This window comes from Glandiceps talaboti, chromosome 8 (genome assembly GCF_964340395.1).
Source record: "Glandiceps talaboti chromosome 8, keGlaTala1.1, whole genome shotgun sequence".
Taxonomy (NCBI): Eukaryota; Metazoa; Hemichordata; class Enteropneusta; family Spengelidae; genus Glandiceps; species Glandiceps talaboti.
Window position 1 is genome coordinate 7,010,147 of NC_135556.1, and position 18,886 is coordinate 7,029,032.

Below are 18,886 nucleotides of genomic sequence, written 5' to 3' on the forward strand. Positions count from 1 at the left end.
GAAATCCTCTGTATGGCATGCATATTTATTTATTAACGGCAATACGTCCATAATACGATTTTCCGTGCATTGGGATAACGAGGGTAGGATTATCGACTACCTCAGTGGACTACACATATCACTTTGCTGACTTTACTATACACATACCACAAAACCAACATTATTCGAAATGAACAAGTTGATATTTGGGTATACGGATCAACGTAACCTTCATATTCTTCCTCGTGACGTGCTAAATATATGTAAGATATTAGAATACATGCGTGTAATATATGAACCAATTCTTTTTCTGACGCCGTTGGCTTTATAATTACTTTTGCAATTGATTGGTTTACGCCAACATAATACTAAGAATGAAAATTTACTTCTGATCGACGTCGCTGAACAGGTATAACGTTAAAGGGGCACAAGCGGAGTTTATACGTATTTTAGGCGTAGTTCTGAGGTATATACTCGCAGTATTGTACTTACCGAAGCACACTTAGCCATCACTTGTTATTGACTAAATCAAAATAATCTGGTATTAAGATATAACTTATAAACGATCCGATGACGTAATTTATTATACGTATCAAAATTGTCCAGGAAATCCCCACTATGCAAGCAACTTTTCTAACAATGGAAAAAGACAATCATAATGTTATATAGAAGACATGCATCGACATTAGCATAATAATGGCTTTTTAAAAAAAATATAATAAGTGTTTTCACCTGAGTGAAAAGCGTATAGAGTCAGCTGGTGCCACTTTAGCAGCGATCAAGCTATGTCAAATTCACATGAGGCTAAAAGCAAAAATTCTTCGCCCGTTCATAGGTTTGAATCCCAAGTTTGTTATGATCACATGTTTTTACAATCATACACGTGTCAATTATTTCAGACAGCAGGTATAGATAGAGGGCGTCCTTTATAATCAATAATACTGAACGACAGATATAGGCTTATATCAAAATTATCTACATTTACTCGATAACTAAACTAACCATAACGCTAATCCTCAACTTCTTTATCCCTTTCTGTTATATGCAAAAAATACCAAATTATACATTGAAAACACCCAGTCACCACGTACACTTTACAAAGACATACTCGTGTCGTAGCACCAGGGGCAAGTTGAACCCATAATTGTACAATGTACATGAATGACACGCAGTGAGTTTATTTGCCCGGGATACCACTTCATCATTTTGTAAATAATACCCCCAAGCGCTTTTAAATAAGAAAGATCTCTTACTCGTATCAAACCCTTTCCACATCAATATAAAAATACCTATAACAATATTTACCTAGCTAGCTATGCGTCTAACCTAATATTGTATCAAAGCCCCTCCCCACGGTATATATAAGTTAACAAGCGAATACATCATCGTTGGTCTCCTCAAAGCGTCGTCATGTATTCCATTGTAATTTTGGTACAGTCGCGGAAAAAAAACAGTAATTCGACAACTTTTTTTTCACCTCAATATAAATAACATCGCTTACTTTAATAGAAAGAAACGTTTGATCATATACCCTCCAGGTAGTATATCAACCAGTGTCCATCACGGAATCTGAGGTCGTACGTGTGTTTGACCCCTACTGATTCTACAGGTTCTAAGTGGCCCTTTGTCAAGTAACACTGGCTTGGGGTGTATAAAATATGGCGGACAACGACAACACTGACAGCAGCGATGGCAAGTCTTCGTACCAGGTATATTACAGCAGTTACATATATTCAGTTGAATATACATTGTCATGACAATACACAGCACGTTCTTTAGTATTATTTGTAGTATTTGCTCCTATAAATCCTACCCTCCAAGCAAAACCATGTTTCCCTGTGCCCGGAACTGTGCCTAGCCTGGGAGCTGGAGAAGGTGTTACTACTGTGTTAGTTATACAACTTCACAAGCCTGCCATGGATGGACGTCCATGCAGGGGCCTAGCACCCGGGGGCGGTACCAGTACTGGAAACCCCAGGACCCACTTCGACCAGAAATCAATACCCCATTTTAGAGTCAGACCATTTCAGGGTTTTAAAAGATTAAAGTTTAGACCTAAATACACTTTCCTTAGGAGGCAACATTTTGGGGCAAATTAATGGCAGTTATGATTTGGTAAAAGGAGGATGGACCCTATTTTAGACTGAGCAAAATAAAAAATAATGCAAAGTGGACCCCATTTTGGACTCTTTCCGCTCAAAAAAAACAGACCCCATTTTAGACCAAAGGGCTAGAAAACACACCCCAAAGGGTGGCAGATATATGTATACTCAAATAAGGTGAGGATGAGGGGGGGGGGGGGAGGAGGGTTAGCAGAACAGTAGCTTTGTATGTGATCTGTTACTTTTACATATAACTATAATGTTTATTACTTTTAACCATTTGCAGTATATCCTGGAGAGTGCAGCAAAACCAGAGTGTTTGCTGGGATTTGTAGCCGGCATTTTGATGCCACGAAAATTTGCTGCAGGACTTGTATTTGGTATTATCGGAGGAGTTTACATTCAACAAACATACGTGCTCCCAGATGTCAAAGATGCCACGGGACAAATTGTAAAAAAAGTGCAAGAAAATGTACCAAAGAAGTCATAGCAAATATAATGCAACAGTTATATTTGAACAATATGTATATATATTTGATTGAACCAACCCAGGATTTGGGCAATACAACTGACAGATACTTATTGATGAAGATTTATAGAGTCATCATGGTTTAGGTTCCTGTTAATCAATTACTAAACATTATAATGAGTGATTGAATGATGTGTACACAGTGATGAGTCTTTCTGGATGTAACACAAGTAAAACTTATCAAAGTACAGGGATACATGTCCTGCGATAAATGGCAGTGGCTAGCCATGTGTGATACACCACAGGCACTAACATGTGATTCAGTAATCATGATGTCATTGGAATGCAATTATTCACCATGGAGACCACTCACAGATTGTGGTTTGACTGTGAGAAGCATTTCCAGGTGATAATAAATGATGCTGATATGAGGAATATGACATCGAACACACAATTTACAATTTCTAAGTTGGGTGAAATTTGACTTTTGTATGTGACATGCGGATACACACCTTGAAAGAGCATGTTATTGTCACAAAGTTGTCATACTCATCCTCCAGCTAACATAAAGATGGTTTCTTTCAAGTATTAGAGAGATTAAGCAGTGCATGTGAGATTGGAAAGACGAGGGAAGAGGTGATGTGGATAGACAATTCAGTCCATACTAAATTTCACAAATTCCTCGGTTGAAAATAGTTATCTATATGCCGTGTCTCAAAAGTGTTTCTTAACTACTGTTGCCAGAATGAAAATGAGAAGGCATTTGACGTTGTCATCGTGTTTTCACAAGCTCTACTTAATGTTGCTGTACTGACCAATTTCCACCAAATATAGTGTTATATTGTCAGTGGTAAAGTAAATAGGTCCCATTATATCAAATTGAAGGGCATATAACGCAAAGAGTACAAGTTATGTTTTTCAGGATACTTTGCTGTCAAAATGCAGTTGAACTTGAAATGTGAGGTCAAGGTCACTGGGGTTGAAATCACTCTAATTCTGATTGTGGCAATTTGACAATACGAAGCAGATGGGATATGATGAAGACTTTAATACCTAGCTGAATTTGTTCTCCATGTCTGCAAAATTTTATAAAATTGCAAGTTGTTATCCATGTTTAGAACATCTTACTGAAATTGTTGAAAGTTATATGTATAAATGTAGCAGCACCCATTGTTAATTTGTAGTGTCATGTCTGATATATTGTAATTTGACTTATAGAAACTTGGATTTTAATTTCACCATGTGTTGTAATAAAGTGAATGGAAGATTTACCATCATATGACGTAAATTGATGTTTGAAAACCATAAGACTTTTTTAAAAATGAATCACACAACCAGAGACAGGAATTTTCAATAAATATTAAGACTTATTACCCTGGTAGTTGAGCCTTTGGTTTTCTAAGATAGACACAAACTAAAACTATTGTCACAACATGTTGATACAACAGTGATAAGCTATTGAATGGACGTTGGTTTATTTATAGTCTCAGTAGGGAGGCATCTCTGAAAACTAGTTTATCGAGAGTTCCTGAACTTGCAGTGCTGTTTTGGGACTTCCAGTGTTCCTGCATGTAAGTTTGCCAAAAATAACCTGGCTGGATGTTATTTAGATGTTAGTCCCCAATTTTTTTTTTAATTCATGCAAAGAAAATACGAGTGACCTAAGGGGCCTTTGTCACTACGAGTTGCAAGAGGAGTATTTTCTGGCTGAATGTTGGAGAATAACATAATTATACCAGCGCCCGTAATATAAAAAAAATTGGGGGAAAGTAATGGTAATTTTGAACGTTTTGACTCAAATTTTGAACGCAACAGAACCAGTGACATTGACAAGCGTTGTCGTGACATAGAAGCACATTGTCATGACGTAGAACGACCAGAGTATATATTCCATATTTTTTGTTGAACCTGGCTTGTGCATTGTATAAGATGTGATGCAACATCTCATTGAATATAGACCCAATAAAAGATTCAGTTGGGGGGGGGGGGGGGACCTACATCATGTATAATCAGTTAACCATTCAATGTCTGAGATACAAATTTAAGATGTAGATCTCTGTGTGTGTTAAGTGGTCTAAACCTACCCCTATATTAACCCTCACACTGACCAAATGACCCTAGTAAATAAATGATCGAATAATTGGCCAACATAGTCTTTCCCAGTGTTGTCAAATCGTTATTTTGGAATACTATGCAAATGTGCAAGGTCAAAAAAATGCACAGCCATTTTGTCATTTCAGACAAACTGATCACGTACCATAATTTGCATGTTTTGGTATAATTTCACATTCCAACTTCTAGCAAAAGCTGCCACTGGATCACATGACAAAAACTGCATAACATGAATAACAATGAGCTCATTATAATTATATAGGCTAGGCTTACATTTCTCATAACGTATTATGTCACATCTGCCTGTGAACAGATGAATGGTGTGTAGTAATGATAAGGGATTATTACCCAACAGGTGATAATTATCAATTGATTAAATGGGCTGTCAATCATTGCCTTATTAGGTAATGATATTAAACAAAGTGCTCAAGAGATATATCATAAAGTTCTCATGAATGGCTGCTCATTGTGGCTTAATATTTATGATAGGGTGAAGTATTCATAAAGTGTAATCCACTACTAATTAGCCAAGAGACTTTAGTAGCTTAGCTGTCTGGCATAACATATCGTTCAATTGCCAAGTCTCTGGGCTACCAGTTAGTCAATTAATATTTCGAATAGCCATCCATTGCTTATCAGTTTCTAACTGAGAATATGATGTGTTGAACGTTCTTTCCCACGTCCAGAAGCCAACTTCTCCCCTTCAGCTTGTTAGACCCCCCCCCCCCCTTTATCGCTGCATCAGCTACAGCTGTACCATAGACTTCCATCTTTTCTCTTCTACAGTATTGCTTTCAGGATGAAAAATAACAACAGGTTTTACTTCCGTCAACCACTGACAACTAGTAAATTCTGAAAAACTGCACAAATGTTGTTGTATATTAGTTACACACATTTCAACCAAACAGAAAGAATGAATATTGAAAAATATGAAGGCTAGGTCTGCACCTTCTAAATAATGGAGTTTTCCATTCAAAAAATAGCAAAAATCGGCTAACTAAAACTTATTTTATTTCAAGAATATTTTATTAGTTTCTACAAAAATGTATGTATTAGCTACACATAAACTTCTGTCGCAAACGTTGCAATATTGTATATATGTCTGACAGGCAAGATGCCATGAAAACATTTGAAAAGTCGTCTTTATTATACTTCTGACAGACTAAGTCCGTGCTGAGTTTTTCGTCAAATTATATGCAATGTCAAACCTCAAAAAATGATAGCAATAATGTATACCAAGTTTCTAGATAAACATAACTAATGGCAGTATTCACCGAACGGTTACACCAGTCTTACTTCAAGTCGGAGGCGACAACAAACTATTGGAACAAAAGGTAATTTTTTAAGACTACTGGTAAAGGCAACTCGTCAGTTTTCTCCAAAGGTTTGCCTTTCTGTGTAATGAGACTCCGTATTTGCTTACGGGCCTGTTGTTTTAATGTCCGCGGGATTGCCGACATCTCAATGAACATTTCTTTCAATGTACTACCGAGCATACGTGGTATGGTTCCCTTGTCGCAGTAAATATTGATCGAATCGGTGGCTTCCAAAATAAGATTCAAACTCAGTGGCAGCTTGTCTAAGTTTCGCAGATTATTGGTAATACTGAAGTTGTCGCCTTTGTCATTACGAAGGTTGAAATGAGCGCCGTAGTTCAGAAGTATGAGAAGTTTCTCTAGAAGTTCTGCATCATTAGTGTCCGCTTCATCAACAGGTGCTCGACCGTACTTCCACAGTAAACCATGGACTGGCACTTCGCCGTTGTTGGCGATGGCATTCGGATCCGCACCATGTTGAAGCAGGATCAGCAACATTCTCGAATCGCGACTTGAAATACATGCTCGGTGTAATGCCTGTTGACCTTGGTTATTTCTCGCCGAGACATCAGCTCCGTGTTCTAACAAGTACTGCACGATATCTGGATAGCTCTGTTGCGCCGCAACGTGTATGGGAAATACATCCTTTAGGTCGGCGATATTTGGGTCCGCACCATTCTGTAAAAGTAACCGTGAGATGTCTCGTTCGGAGCTCATCACAGCGTACCGCAGTGGCGTGAATTTACCACGATATCTAGCCATGGGTGGCGTCTCTGCATCGACGTTGGCGCCATATTCCAATAACTTTTCAGCTAATGAGTAAACTCCGCCTTGGCAAGCATGATGAAGAGCCGTCAATCCTTTCGCATCGCGTACTTCAGTTTTTGCACCAAACTTTAACAGCAATTCCATGCTTTCTGGGCTGTCATTTTTCACGCAGTGAATTTCGTAGAATGACGTGTTAAACATAACATACTGCCTGTTCACCTCAGCTCCGTACTGCAGTAACGCCTCGATGCATGTTGCCTTGCCGTCACGGATAGCAAAATGCAATGGGGGAAAGCCTACATTATTGTTCACGTTCACCGGTGTGCCAGCTTCTAATAGTTTCCGTAGCATGATTATATTATTGTTTTTAACCGCGTAATGTAAAGCAATATTCCCAGCAAGGTCTGGTAGGGAAACGTTCGCTTCATATTTCAGCAATACGGTTACAAAACCCAGCTTATCTTCGGAGGCCGCATGGTGCAGTGCTGTTTGTTCGTTCTTATCGCTACGGTTGATACTTCCATATAAGTTTTTCACCATCTCTTCAACCGCATCTTCTGAAAACTCGCGCTCTTTTGTTTGGATAAGAGCTATTAAGCTCAAGGCAGTGAACGGTTCCTCTTCGAAATGAACCCTTTTAGAGTCAGCCATGTCATGACACTGATTCATGGAATCAACACCTGTCACCACAATTCAAATAAATGTTATAAATTATGCAGGGTGTCCTCCAGATCAAACGACGAATTCAAAATTCATCTGGACCATCGGTTTATGGTTATCTGTGTACAATATAACGCCTACAATAAAAAAAGAAGAAGAAGTTATAACAGTAATATGACCGCACCCAAATTGTATGCTACAAATGTATACAAAATAAGCATGAACAAACGGTAGCAATATTTAAAGTGAACTATAAATAACTGCGGTACCATGAATAAACATTTGGTAAATTTTGAGCACTCCAAATAACAGAGATGGAAAACTGAACAGAAAGCTGGACCATATGCAGAGTGTAATTAGTGCGAAGTGTATTCATTTGACCATGGACTCCGAGGTATTATTAGGCCCTTCATATCTCCACGATTTGACACATGTAACATAAAAAACACATTGTGTTGAAAGCGGCCACATACATAGTTGATGTTTCCAGGACTCGATGGATCTGTCCTATACGTACCGCAACACCGGCATGCATGCATATGTGTGCTATTTCTACAGTAGCCGAACCGGGTATGGGTACGGTCTTATCATTATAATTATATCTACTTCCGTTCCTATGTTACCATGTCACGACTTCCGTTGATAACGGTATATTGTTTTTGCTAAAACGGTTAAAGTGTGAACTGATTATCCATCGGTCTGTGACGCATACACGTGTCTCTTCGTTGTGATGGAGAGGTCAATGCTGTGACTATATAGGGAACAAGCATATATATATATATATATATATATATATATATATATATATATATATATATATATATATATATATATATATATATATATATATATATATATATATATATATATATATATATATATATATATATATATATATATATATATATATATATATATAATCAAAGTGGGTTGGTTGGAACTTGAGGTGCTTGGTTGTAACTCCGAGTTTCACGCTCAATGCGTTCATCAGACAACGTCTGATGAACGCATTGAGCGTGAAACTCGGAGTTACAACCAAGCACCTCAAGTTCCAACCAACCCACTTTGATTATTCCCGCCCTGCTTACCCAAGCATCGAGCACTCTATTCTACGAGTTTGATACTATTTACTATATATATATATATATATATATATATATATATATATATATATATATATATATATATATATATATATATATATATATATATATATATATATATATATATATATATATATATAACTTTATAAGCAAAGTAAGCTGAGAATCAACAGGTGTCAGTCTAGAGTTTGTGAAATCTTTACAGGAATTTACAGAGGAATTTACTTGTACCTTACGTTGGTAGTACACGATGTCATATCAAGCCAATGCCAGTGGGAGGGAGGGAACGCAATAACATGAATAGATAAATCTATCAGGTCATTAACATTTTCGAATGACCAAGTTGACATATGTAAACTGTATGATTGAATTCGTCGTTGTATGCGCCCACTCATGCTGTTAAGCGCCCGCAACGACGATTCTTTTATAGTCTAGTAAGTGTTCCGCGTTAGTCTGTTAGTGTTACATGCAGTAGCGTATGCACCATATTGCATGAGACACTCTGTGGAATTCATGAAACAGCAAAGCATATTCTAAGCTACATGGTCATCTATTGCCACCACACTCCTGGTGACCTGTCACTGTGACCAGTTTGAGTATACAGGTATGAAACAAGCAAAAGAAGAGGTTAAAGGATAATTAAATTAATAAAAAAGTTTTCAAATAAGTGATAAATAGTGCCCTTGTAGATTTAAAAAGGTTCGATGGGGGGGGGGGGGGGGCACGACCAGTTACATTGCAAAGCACTGATCCAATCCTACCACTTCGATAATATTTATTTTACTCCCATTGGTTTTATGATGTGACCTACACCGTCTTTATCAGTCTCATATTGACATAGGTGGCTAATATATAACGTGTAAGCATAGACCCTCCACCAACGTTAGTGGAGGGTCTATGGTGTAAGGTAGTATTGTTGACAGCTGTCAGTTACTACCTAACTCAAGAGGGCGCTCTACTTTATCACCCGGATCACCACTTTGTCGTCAAAATCCAACCAGCTTCGTGTTACAGTCGTTTCTATTTTTGGAAATAGTACTACAGGCAGACACAAATTTAACTTCCCTAGAATATCTTTCACATATATTTATTGTCATATTCAAAAAATAAAAGTACAGATACACAAATAAAGTAAAAATCACTATAACCTTGTCACCTTCAGTATAAATCAGGGAGTATTTTTTTTACAATGTATTTTGTAGTTATGCTTTTGAACTCTTTCCTTTCAGGGTTGTATGTTAATACGCCCTCAAACAGTACAAGCTGTCATTATCCAGCAACAAATTAACCAATCACAGCGTTCCTTTTATACTATCCATGTCACCTGTTTTTCCTACATGGCTGCTTCAGAAACTGAAGTTAACTTCTAAGTAGTTGAAAGGTGTGTTAATTTACAGTGGCCATATGGATGAGGATTGGGTATTCATTTTGTATTTTTAATTTATAAAACAATGTTATCATTGCATCTTTTGTATGTACAATAACAAACATTTTACAACATGTTTAGCTTTTTGCAATGTATTCAGTTACATGCAATGACTTAGCATATATTGTTTGTTTCAGATCGATTTTTCAAGTAGAAAGCCATGATAAATTTGTTTTATAAATTAAAAATCCTCATCCATATGGCGGCAATGACAAAGCTTCAGCAGCAAATAACTATCCAATGCCATTTAGGGGATGTTGGAGCATCACAGAATAGACAAGGTACAGGCTTTGTCATTTAAAACTAGTAAACAAAATGAGGCATCCAATAAGGAACTTATAATCCAGACTGAGCATGCTCAGAGGCAAAGGATTATGGGATTAATTGAAGTTATCTTTATACCTAATCTGGAGGAGATATCAACAGAATAAACCTACAATGGTCAGGGTAACCATGAAACAATTATTTGTGATTACAAACTATGTAACAATATTGTTTACAATACTGATTGATTGATATTTATTATCATATTTCCCATGATGCAACATTCAATATGGTGGGTTTGCAACTTCCCTATTGGGCATTGAGCAGCCAATCAGGTTAAACATTTGGGGTCTCATTAACATACACAACCCTGAAAGCAAAGATTTGAAGGTACAATTACAAAGATATTGAAGAAAGTATACCTGACAACTCAAGATGTATGCTTGTTTACTCTTATCCCAATGAACAACAACTTCTTCAAAAAAATATAAATATACATATATACTTTGAATAAAAAAGTTATGAAATAAAATCTAGCCCTCAACTGGATCAGCTACTGAACAGTAACAATAATATTTATTTTCTTGTGACATAACTTTTGAAGCATGGGTTAACCCTACCGTTTGAAGCACATATGCTCTGCACATATGGTTGCAAAATTTATACAAATAAAACTTAATATACATAACACAATAATATTGCTATATATGTAACTGTAAGTTACATGTACACAGTGTTCCTTCTCATTTTAGCTAGAATGAACAGTTTGAGTATAACACAACACAAACAATAAAACACATAATCTATAACAACGACATCGTGATGAAAAATATGACTATCCAGGTCAGTTATTCAGAAAGTGTTGTTTTTATTGAGTTTTTAAAAAATTCTCTATATAAACAATTTGAGCTTTTGATCAGCCATGATTGATAATTTTTTTCTCAATGGCCTTTACCTGGTTCAAACTGACCACTAGGTGGCGCTGTGATCACAACGGATGAAGAGCTAGGGTTATAAATAATATTATAAATATAATACTGCTAATACTATATATAATTTACACAGCTTAGTTCAAATAAATGCCCCTTTACTGACCCTACACAGATATTTTCCTCAACTCATTCTAGAAATAACACTGAAATAAAGAACCTAGTGAACACCTCATTTGAAACTCACGACGACTAAGCCTCATTGTCAGAAGTGTTTGCCTTGGCAGAGCCTCAAAGAGGGACAGGCTGAAAAATTCATTGCTAGGTCAAAAAAAGAAAGAATTGTTTCTGGTCAGGACATTTCGTATAAAGTGTGTATGTGGTGCAGATATCATTTGCTTGTTCATGAGTGGCTCTGCAGTTGTCTTCACTGAAGTAGGGAGGGTTATTTTTGTGCCCCCCCCCCCCCCCCCCCCCCCCGATCTGCAGACTGCATGGGCTGGACAAACAGCAAAAAAAGACTGACGCGAGGGTATTTTAGTGATGCGCACACTGACCAGAAACAATTATTATTTTTTTTTGCCCAGTCGTTTTTTCCCCATAATTGTCGCAATGGAAACAAATACAAAAGCTACAATTATGATAACAAATTACTCATAATTATGTATGTACCAGTGATTATTTGTATCAGTGCATACACATACTACTGGTATTTGCACAGAAGTGCAATACCGAAAATATTATTACATACCTGTATGCAAATATGTATACAAGCATGCTATGACTGATTCAGGTAATCCCTGGTTCAAATGTAGTCTGTAAGGTATGCTGTGATGGAGTGCAACCTCACACACACACCGATCAACCCCAGATGAGGCCAGTGCGGGTGAATCGACACAGTGTATCTAACAGTCTAGTTCAAAAGTAGCAATGTGCTGGACACACTACAAAAAAATACACATTTGGCTTGGAAAATTTCTCACAAATCTGAAAGACATCTTACTATTGTACTTGTATTATGTAAGAAAAACAAAAACAAAAACAAAAACTTCTTCCTGAAATTCTTCCTTAATCCACAAAGTCCAATGAAAGTTAATCGTAATACTGAACTTTTGTAATTATTAGTAAAATTACAGCTAAAATGATGTTGGTTTGGTGTTTCACTCATGGGACATTATGTGTTTGACACAAAGCTAGACATATTTGGACTCTAGACTAACAATAACAGAGACACAATAAACACAGCAGGATCCTTTGCCCAATCATATTGAACAGTGATATACATTGCTATTCTTTTACAGTACAGTAAAAACAGTCTTCTAATGAAAACATTACACATGGACTTGATGTTTTCATTGACTTCAAATATTCATTTAACTGATAATCAACATATCAACTTAATTACCTCTACATCCCCACTGTGCACAGCATCCATGTAAAACTAATTTTTTTTTTGGCATTTGAAGTTCTCCGAGTGTGTACAACATGTCATGTTACATGAGTGAAATGAAACACCAAACCAACATCATTTTAGCTGTACAAGCTCACAGCAGTCCTTCACACCGATATGTTATTGATTTATATAATACTTATACTGAAACATTCCTTTTCACACAGGGTATTCCCTAGAACTAAAGAAAATAAGTTTTCTGGTTCTTAGTTGTCAAGAAAATGGCATATTGCACTGAAAGCAACATCTATAATAATAATTCATAAAAGAGTTTTAATAAATTGTCTCATACATTATACATCTATAATATTCATAAATTGATGTACAAAACATTTTTGATTGCAATCACTCACCTTAAACCTGCACTGGTTGGAATTGGAGTATTAATTTTTTCATCAGCCAAACAACAATATACTGCAAATGCAGATATTTTTGCTACTAGAAAATTTGGCGATTTTACAGTCTTCAGCTAGTTCTTAAATATTTTAAACACTAATTTTGGTCATTTACAAGACTAGTACATTGTTTTCATGTACACAAGGAGGCATTTTAGTCACTCTCTTTTTGCATTTTTGTTTTGTAGTGAAATTAGCGAAAATAAGTCTTTACCGAAAATTTCCATTTTTTCAGTATACCCTGTTAAAATGCCAATAATTACACAATAGCAATGAATATAATTCTTTGTAAAATGAGTGATACACTTTTGTTTCCCACAAAAAATAGCAATAGTCAATTTTCCTGTTCCAAGAAGCATTGCGCGAGAGGACGTCGCTTATGTTGTTATATTTAGTCTTTTTTTTGAAATAACATTTTCATCAGGAAATTATGAAAAGACATGTTGACCTCTCTGATTATGAGTGATTTTATAGAACAAAGACTAAACGCCATCAATGACAGAGAGGGATTTTACAGGTGAACCCAGGGTATGGTCAGGTGACAACCATTCCCCCCAAGTAGCGCGTGGAAACGCCTCGGCGCGTACACAATACATGGCATTGTATGGCGAGATGCACAATGCATCTTGGAACTGGCAACAGGTATCTACTACCCCATCAAGTCATTTTTGAGTATTTGCTTCTGATGTGATTTTTATCATCTTGTTTTACAGTGAACTTCACAATACCATGCAACATTTTTGTTTGATACAACCAAGCAGAAAACAACAAGAAACTGATTATGCCACACTTCAATAACAAGATCACATTTGTTTTGGTACATTTAGTCTAAATGAAATAAATTATTTAAATGTATTGCAACTCCATGATGACATTTGAATGCCAATATTTTTCTTTAACTGTTAAACATCTGATGAAGGGTGCATAAAATGTCCTTTTGCGGTGTTCATTTGATGTCTGTATGGTGGCATGTGCAGTTTACTTCACTTGGACAAAATGTAGCAAGAACCTGCACTCATTCAATCTTGCTATCTGTAAGTGTAGCATGTCCAGTTTCTTGTTGGTTTCTGCGTGGTTGTATCACACAGAAAAGCTGCATGGTATTGTGAAATTCACTGTACATTTACGTGAAGACAGTCTAGTTGTGTAGTAGTACATAGTACTGCCCCAATGCCTACACTGTACATCTTTACTATGTGACTGGCAAACCATAAATACTATAGTAATGATCATACTGGAATAATTTTGATCAACTATTGTCATACAAAATAAGAGTCTCTCTCTTTTTTTAAAGATCAGAGCTCTTGTGATATGTCATATGCTTCAACATCATTCTACAGTGTGAAATTTTGGTTTCAGCATGTACCATCGTCTGAACAATCACTAATGGCTATTTTTATGGTCAATAATGATTTTCATATATTTTTCCCATGCATTCATTTTATTTAGAGTATGTCAGTTATGGTGAAGGGGGAGTGATCTCATATTAATTTAAGTCTATGCATAGAGTAGAATAGATAGTCTATACATAGAGCAGATAGTCTATACATAGATTATATAGTCTATACAGAGTAGATAGTCTATACATAGATTATATAGTCTATACATAGAGTAGAATAGATAGTCTATACATAGATTATATAGTCTATACATAGAGTAGAATAGATAGTCTATACATAGAGCAGATAGTCTATACATAGATTATATAGTCTATACAGAGTAGAATAGTCTATGCATAGGTAGATAGTCTATGTAAAGTAGATAGTCTATAGAGTACAATGCAGATATTCTATGTATAGAGTAGATAGTCTATACAGACGGTAGATGGTCTATACAGAGTAGACAGTCTATGCATAGGTAGATGGTCTACACATAGAGTAGATAACTTCTATGCATAGGTAGATAAGTCTATGCAGAGTATATAGTCTATACATAGAGAGGTTTATACAGAGTAGATGGTCTATGCATCATAGATGGCAATGTAAACTCACATAAATTGCAAATATTTGATGAGTGGAGGTGGCAAGGGCAATGTTGGAATACTGATTGGGCAAGTGTTTTGTAAACATTTCCTAATACATGACCTAGCTATGAACTTAAGGGACCTTGGATTATGCTTGGTGTGGTGTAACTGTTCTTTTACCCAGCAGCACAAATTACTTGGTGCATTTCCACTGTTATCATGAATGGCTATCTTGTTGGCTGTCTCAATCAGTAAACTCATACTGTCACACAGTATGTCCACCTTACTCAGTTTAGCAAACATCACTGTATAGGCATCTCGTCTGTCAATGACAAAATTGACTTTGGCACCATAGTTCAACAGATGGCCAATTTTCCATCTGAGTTCACGGTCGACCTCTCGTATGTCATCTTTGGCAATCTGCCCATACTTCCATAGCAGACAGGTGATTGGCGTGTCACCCGTTTCCGTCATCGCATTCGGATCTGCACCATATTCCAGAAACAGACGTATAATATCGGCATCGTGGGAGAAACAACATGCTTTGTGTAGAGGACAAGCTCTTGCCTCATTCTCAGCTCTGATGCTTGCTCCATGTTCGAGTAAAATTTTGGCCATTTCGACATTTCCTTGTGTGGCTGCGTGATGCAATGGGGTATTCTTCCTCATGTCCCCTTCATTTGCATCAGCACCATTCACCAGCAGTGTAAGTGCAACATTCCGCTCATCCTCCATCACTGCACACTTTAGAGGGGTCATGTCACCTCTGGATGGACTCTGTGACTTTGCATTGATGTCAGCTCCATATATTAGCAACAACTGCACAAAGGGTACATTGCCTTCCTGACACGCAAGGTGCAGAAGCGTTAACCCTCTTGCATTCCGAGTGTTGGGATCGGCGCCGTACTGCAGGAGAAGTTCAAGGCATGCCGGACTCAGCTGGTTAACCATATGAATCTCATAACCCATGTGTTTGTAGTACATATTTGGGTTGGCACCTTTGCGGAGTAAAATACCGACACATTTACTTTGACCCTCCTGCAGTGCTAAATGCAATGGTGTGAAACCCACTTCATCTTTGGCATGAACGTCAGCGCCACTATCAAACAATTCTCTGATGATGTCTTCATGGCCGTACTTTGCTGCAATGTGCATGGAGGTGTAGCCACAATCATCTTTAAGATTTGTATTGCAGCCATGAGATAACAGTAACTTAACACAATCAATATCCCCCCTGTGAACTGCATGATGGAGGGCAGTCAGTCCCATCTTACCCACTGCATGGATATCAGCACCTGACGATATCTTGATGACGATTTCACTGGCATCAACGCCATTGCTTATCAAATCAATCAATTCTGTGTTCAATGCCATTGTCCTGTAAGAAGCAGTATGTGGGTGAGGGGTCAACACTAAATCCAAGTGAAGTCGTCTGAATCAGTTTCATTCCACCTGTCTTGACCTTTGGACTGTACTTTACAGTTGTGACACTGTACAAGTTAGTATCCCATTTCTCTGTCCCGCATACAGCCTCATCTTCGCTATGATCTTGACAACTCCTGCAAGTAGAATGTAAAACTGGTCTCAGTGTCTGCACCACATCATCTTCAAAGAGTCTTGAACTTGTAATTTGTATACAGGTGATATCAAGGCCCCAAATGTACAATATGCAATTTATAAACTTAAGTTTTGGCTAAGCCTGTGGTTTGGGAACCCCGTAAAAGAGGATGGAAATCTGGTAGAACCTTGAATTTGCATACAAATGAAAACAAGATAATAGACATACAATGTACAGTATCTAATTTTACAAACTGGCGGTGTTTTGGCTAAGGTTTGGGATCCCTACAAGAGGATCTCTGATAGAACTTACATATAATTATCATACCTTGTTGAGAATCCCTGTAACAGAGGGGTTAATTATTAATATTGTTAAAACTTGCATAGATTTCCATACTCCACTTGGTGGAGGAACTATGGTTTGGAACACTGCATGTAGTGAAACAGCTGAGGAACTCGGGTAGAGTTTACCTCAAGAAACTCACAACACATTTGTAAAACTTGAAAAAATGCATTCAATCTACAATAAACACATCTCACTATTTATTTGATTAGCATTTCCATCGAATGATTTATGATTACATATATATATATATGTATATATATATATTTGTATGCATATATATATATATATATATATATATATATATATATATATATATATATATATATATATATATATATATGCATATATATATATGCATAATAAATGTGCAAAATGTTTGTTACAGACTGCACAATAACAAACTTTTTACACACTTTTTTTTTTTAGCTCTTTGCGATATTGAGTAACAAACACATTTAGTCTATGTTGTTTCACATAATCCTGACATCGATTTTTCAAGTACTGTAGGAAGTCATGATAAAATTGTTTTATAAATTAAAAATCCAAAATAAACATTCAATCCTCAGACCATCACCAACATGTGTGCATGTGCACACACACACACACGCACACACACACACACAACACACACACACACACACATACACACACACACACACATATACATACACATACACACATACACGCACATATATCCAGACACTTTATAATGCCTATACATGTACATGTAGCACTTCCACCTCAGTTCAGTTGTGCTAAAAATAACAGAAGGGTCATCCATAATGCTTAACCCAAGATTACAAGAATTATGTACCTAAGTAAGTTCATCCTACTTGAACGATACAGGGATCAAATAAGATGAACACACAGACCATGTCTCTGGTACACAGCAGTATTACAAATTTACATGGTTTGCCCAAACCCTTCCTTCAGTGAAACCATAACATGGAATAATAACAATTTTTTCCTCAATAATCACAGAAACGGTGTTGAATTAAAACTTTTTATGTACACTACATTCTGAACAAGGCTATATTTTCACTCTTTCAAATGAAGATAACCCGAGTCTCTGAACTCCATGTAATATTTGACATTTTTTTCACACGCACACAAACAGATGCGTCTTGATGTCCTTCTTGAATTTATCGACAGTTGACGAAACACGAAGTTCAAGTGGTATACTGTAACTGTTCCATAAGTCTGCCACTGCTTGTGAGCGAAGTGAACGAGTTGCAGGTTTACTGTTAATCAAGTCAGCGATGTAAGCAGGAGTAGTGTTATTGAGTGCCTTGTAGGTGATCAGTAGCATTTTGTATTGAATCCTGTAATGGACATGTAGCCAGTGAAGAGCAAAATGTTGTCTTCGAATTATACAACCGGCGTATATGTCTTAAAATATTCGCCCCGGGGACTCAGACACGTCTCCTGCACAGGGGCGTGTATTATTGCTTAGATTTCCGTTTTCTTAGGAAAATTTCATACGAATCTTGCTGCTACAAATGTATCGATCTATAGTACTAAGTATACTATAAATATGAGCTCTCTTTCCCTGTACAGGTAGGAATATATATATTTAGTCTGTAGACCTGGAAAACAACAATCTATGCAATATTACACGTCCCTGTGGTCTCCTGCAAGAAGTTGGAGTCTCCGGAGTGCATATTTCAAGAGCTAAAGGTCATATTTAATTATTACTTTTGCGTTTCGCTTCGCCTCAGCGTTGAAGAAACGCCCACCAATATACAATGTAACTCCACGGGATGCTAGCATGTACTGTGGCAATCGCCAATCGATTCAAATGACTCCGTGTTCGTTCCTTCGTTGGTTATATATTACGTACTTTACCATAAATGCTGATGTCGCTAGATGAGAGAAAATAGCCCTGATCTGTGATACCGCGATGGTCGTACTCTTGTGTTGGATACGGAGTAGTTATAAAACGTGTAATTTTGTAAATGCTATTACGTACGATGTGTTGCATGCTTTACGTATAACGGTACCGTATACACTGTGTAAAGGCACAGGGGGAATCCCATATGTTACGGTC

General features: G+C 36.9%; 1 long non-coding RNA gene across 1 annotated transcript; it reads left to right on the plus strand.

Moving 5' to 3' along the window:
• The first annotated feature begins 1,637 nt into the window (after window positions 1–1,637).
• On the plus strand, window positions 1,638–2,571 carry LOC144438785 (uncharacterized). The gene is made up of 2 exons (XR_013481083.1): window positions 1,638–1,688; window positions 2,368–2,571. It is a non-coding gene; the product is annotated as an uncharacterized LOC144438785 (long non-coding RNA).
• Window positions 2,572–18,886: the final 16,315 nt, after the last annotated feature.